The 4985-nt window shown below is 36.0% G+C and overlaps 1 pseudogene; it reads right to left on the bottom strand.

Moving 5' to 3' along the window:
• Positions 1 to 3507: 3507 nt before the first annotated feature.
• LOC136332500 (U1 spliceosomal RNA) lies at positions 3508 to 3654 on the bottom strand (annotated as a pseudogene).
• Between the last annotated feature and the right edge of the window lie 1331 nt (positions 3655 to 4985).

The following is a 4985-nucleotide window of genomic DNA, read 5'->3' as shown; positions in this document are numbered from 1 at the left end:
TTCCAGATTAATTTTTGGAAGATTATATGATTCAATGAATTTGTCCATTTCATCTAGGTTGTCTAGTTTTATGGCGTACAGTTTTTCATAGTATTTTCTTACAATATTTTGTATTTCTGTGTGTCAGTTGTTATTTCTCCACTCTCGTTTCTAATTTTATTTATTTGAGTCTTCTCTCTTTTTTTCTTGTTGAGTCTCGTTAAAGGTTCATCTATCTTATTTACCTTTTCAAAGAACCAGCTCCTGGTTTCATTGATCCTCTGTATTGTTTCTTTAGCCTCTATGTCATTTATTTCTGCTTTGATCTTTATTATTTTTTTCCTTTTACTAGCTCTGGGCTTTACTTGCTGTTCTTTTTCTAGTTCTTTTAGATGCAGGGTTAAGTTGTTTATTTGAGCTTTTTCTAGCTTCTTGACGTATTCCTGTAATGCTATGAACTTCCCTCTCAGTACTGCTTTTGCTGTGTCCCATAAATTTTGAGTTGACGTATGCTCATTATTGTTTGTTTCTAGGAATTTTTAAATTTCTTCTTTGATCTCAATGTTAACCCATTCATTATTTAATAACATGCTATTTAGTTTCCAAGTGTTTGAATGTTTTTCAATTTTTTTTTTTGTGGTTGACTTCTAGTTTAATGCCATTGTGATCAGAGAAATCACTCGATATGATTTCAATCTTTTTAAATTTGGTGAGACTGCTTTTGTGCCCTAACATGTGGTCCAATCTAGAGAATGTACCATGAGTGCTTGAAAAGAATGTATATTCTGCTGTTTTAGAGTGAAAGGTTCTGAAGATATCTATTAAATCAAGTTGATCTAATATGTCCTTTAAGTCTGCTGTTTCTTTGTTAATTTTCTTTCTTGGGGATCTATCTAATGATGTTAATGGAGTATTGAAATCCCCTACTATTATAGTATTGCTGTTGATCTCGCCCTTTAAATCCATCAAAGTCTGCTTTATATATTTAGGTGCTCTTATATTAGGAGCGTAGATATTTATAATGGTTATATCTTCTTTTTGCTTGCTCCCTTTATCATTATGTAGTGACGTTTTTTATCTCTAACTATGGTCTTTGTTTTAAAGTCCATTTTGTCTGATATAAATATTGCTACGCCAGCTTTTTTTTCATTTCCATTTGCGTGAAATAATTTTTTCTATCCTTTTATCTTCTGTCTGTGTGCATCTTTTGATTTAAGGTGTGTCTCTTCTAGATAGCATATGTATGGGTCCTGTTTTGTTATCCATGCAGCTACCCTATGTCTCTTGATTGGATCATTTAATCCATTAACATTTAAGGTTATTACTGATATATAATTGTTTATTGCCATTTTATTCTTTAAAGCTATATTCCTTTTTTGCTATATTCTTTTCCCACTTTGATCTGTTTACAATAGGTTCCTTAACATTTCCTGCAGCATTGGTGGTTGTAATGAATTCCTTGAGTTGTTTTTTGTCTGGGAAGCTTTTTATTTCTCCTTCGATTTTAAATGATAGCCTTGCTGGATAAAGTAGTCTTGGTTGTAGGTTCTTGTTCTGCATTACTTTGAATATTTCTTGCCATTCCCTTCTGGCCTAAAGTGTTTTTGTTGAGAAGTCAGATATCATCCTTATGGGGGCTCCTTTGTAGGTGATAGCTTTTTTTCCCTCTTACAGCTTTTAATATTTTCTCTTTATCACTTAGCTTTGGTATTTTAATTATGATGTGTCTTGGTGTAGGTTTCTTTGGGTTTCTCTTTAGTGGAGTCCTCTGTGCTTCTTGAACTTGTGTTTCCCTGCATTAATTTAGGGAAGTTTTCAGCTATGATATGATTGAACAAAGTCTCTATCCCTTGTTCTTTTTCTTCTTCTGTAGGAACCCTTATGATGCAGATGTTATTTCTCTTTATGTTGTCACAGAGCTCTCTAAGAGTTTTCTCAGATATTTTGAGTCTCTTTTTTCTTCTCTGCTTTCATACTTTCATTCCAGTTGTTCTCCAACTCTCTGATTCAATCTTCAGCTCTACCTATCCTGTTTTTAATTTTTTCCATTGTAGTCTTTATTTCTGATATTGTATTTGTCATCTCTGACTGATTCTTTTTTATACTTGCTATTTCTTTATTTAGGTGTTTATAATGACCATCCATTGTTGTTCTAAGATCCCTACGCATCCTTACTATCATTATTTTGAACTCCACATCTGGAAATTTGATTATTTCCATATCACTCAGTTCATCTCCTGAAGGTGTCTCTTGTGGTTTTATTTGGATTGCACTTTTTTGTCTTCTCATTGTCTGTGTTTAGGTGTTTTATTTGTAGCATTGGTTGAGTCTAGGCTTGGCGTTGTCTGCCTTCAGTTTTCAGCTGTGTTATTTCTAGGTCTTCTTGGCTTGGTATCAGCTATTATTTGTAATCCACTTTCAGATTTGGGCAGCTTTGAAGTCTTGATTTTTTTGTTTTCTTAACAGGTGGTAGTCTTGTTCACTGATTTCAGCAGGGATCTTCCTTGAAACTGTATCCAGGAATGCGATGGGTGTAACCTGAGACTCTGAAGGCCTCTTCCACCAACTAATCTCTTTGGAGGCAGGGTGTTTTATCAGCTTCAGTAGGGGGAGGTGTATCTGAGATCTCCATGGAGACCTGAGTTACTGTCCCTGCTCTCCACTTCTTGTTTTCAGCTGTGTCTTGTTGCACTCATTGGAGCTGGAGAGATGTCTGGAGATCTCTGATCCGGAAGCAATTCAGTGCTGTTTTGTGGAAGGGTCAGTCCCTCCCCCAGCTATGGCCACCTCCAGCACAGATGAGTCAGCTTTTTTAGGTCATGTTTTGCATTCCTTAGCCCATCACAGTCTGTCCCTCTCTCTGTCCTTTCCACTTGAAAGATAAGCTGGTCTTTTCAACACACCTTACTCCCTGGTCACCAGGCAAGTGGCTGTGAGCAGTATTTTGTTCTCTTTTCCCTGGAGTGAGATCCCCTGTGGGCTCTCAACCTCATCCCCCCCCCTCCATTCCTGTAAGCAGGGAAGATTCAGGTGCTCCCTACCAGGTTTGTTGTTGCTTCTTCTTTGCTTCTTGGTTTTTGAGAGCTGTTCTTATAGTCCAGAGTTGGTTTTTCACGCTGAATTTTTCTAAATTGATTTGTATTTCAGTTTGGTCGTGAGAGCTGGGCGTCTGTGCGTCCCTCTACTCCGCTGCCATCTTCTAATCCCCAGCACTTGGTTTTATTGATCCTCTGTATTATATTTTTTAGCCTCTATGTCATTTATTTCCTCTCTGATCTTTATTATTTCTTCCTTTGTCTTCCTCTGGGTTTTGCTGTTCTTTTTTTAGTTCTTTTAGATGCAGGGTTAACTTGCTTATTTGAGCTTTTTCTAGCTTCTTAAGGTATGCCTGTAATGCTATGAACTTTGCTCTCAGTACTGCTTTGACTGTGTCCCATAAATTTTGAGTTGTGTTTGCTCATTATCATTTATTTCTAGGAATTTTTTAATTTCTTCTTTGATCTGATTGTTAACCCATTTGTTATTTTTTTGTTCTCCCACTACCACAAATTATGCAGTCTCATTTCACACATTTGGGGAAATCACAATGGTCAGCACATCTGAAGTGCAATGGATAAGGCTTGCCCTGGGAAAACCACCTTCGTGATCATGGTATCTCCCCTGCCAGGTAAGTATAACCCATTCATTATTTATTAACATGTTTTTTAGTTTCTAAGTGTTTGAGTATTTTTCAGTTTTTCTGTTTTAGTTGATTTCTAGTTTCATGCCATTGTGATCAGAGAAAATGTTTGATATGATTTAAATCTTTTTAAATTTGTTGAGACCCCTTTAGTTTCCTAACATGTGGTCTGTGCTAGAGAGTGTACCATAAGCACTTGAAAAGAATGTATATTCTGCTGCTTTATGGTGAATGGTTCTGAATATATCTATTAAATCGAGTTGATCTAGTGTATCCTTTAAGTCTGTTGTTTTTTGTTAATTTTTTTTCTTGATGATCTATCTAGTGATGTTAGTGCGGTATTGAAATCCCCTACTATTATAGTATTGCTGTTAATCTCACTCTTTATATCCATCAAAGTCTGCTTTATATATTTAGGTGCTTCTATATTAGGTGTGTTAATATTTATAATGATTATATCTTCCTGTTGGATTGCTCCCTTTATCATTATGTAGTGACCTTTAACCCTTGCTATAGCCTTTATTTTAGAGTCTATTTTGTCAGATATAAGTATTGCTACCCCAGCTTTTTTTTGTTTCCATTTGCATAAATTTTTTTTCAACCTTTTTCTTTCTCTCTATGTGTATCTTTTGTTTTGTGGTGTGTCTCTTGCGAACAGCATATGTATGGGTCCTGTTTTCTTATCCATATAGCTACCTATGTCTTTTGAATGGATCATTTAATCCATTTACATTTAAGGTTAATATGTAGTCGTTTTTTATATTGATATGTAGTCATTTATTGCCATTTCATTCTTTAAATCAACATTCCTCTTTTACTATATTTTCTCCTTTGTTCTGTGTACAACAGGCCCCTTAACATTTCTTGCGGCATTGATTTGGTTGTAATGAATTCCTTGAGTTTTCTTTTTATCTGGGAAGCTTTTTATTTCTCCTTTAATTTTAAATGATAGCCTTGCTGGTTAAAGAATTCTTGGTTGTAGGCTCTGCATTACTTTGAATATTTCTTACCATTCCCTTCTGGCCTTGAGAGTTTCTGTTGGAAGTTGGATGTCATTTTTTTAAAGAGACAGAGAGAGAATGAGAGAGAGGGATAGATAGAGACAGACAGACAGGAACAGAGAGAGGAGAAGCATCAATCATCTGTTTTTTCATTGTGACACCTTAGTTGTTCATTGATTGCTTTCTCATATGTGCCTTGACCATGGGCCTTCAGCAGACCGAGTAACCAGCAAATTTGGGTCCAAAGTGGTGAGCTTTGCTCACAGCAGATGAGCCCATGCTCAAGCTGCTGACCTCAGGGTCTCAAACCTGGGTCCTTCCGCATT

Source organism: Saccopteryx bilineata, chromosome 3 (genome assembly GCF_036850765.1).
Source record: "Saccopteryx bilineata isolate mSacBil1 chromosome 3, mSacBil1_pri_phased_curated, whole genome shotgun sequence".
In the NCBI taxonomy this organism is placed as follows: domain Eukaryota; kingdom Metazoa; phylum Chordata; class Mammalia; order Chiroptera; family Emballonuridae; genus Saccopteryx; species Saccopteryx bilineata.
The sequence above is the reverse complement of the archived record's forward strand: the minus strand, read 5'-3'. Positions and strand labels throughout refer to the sequence as shown.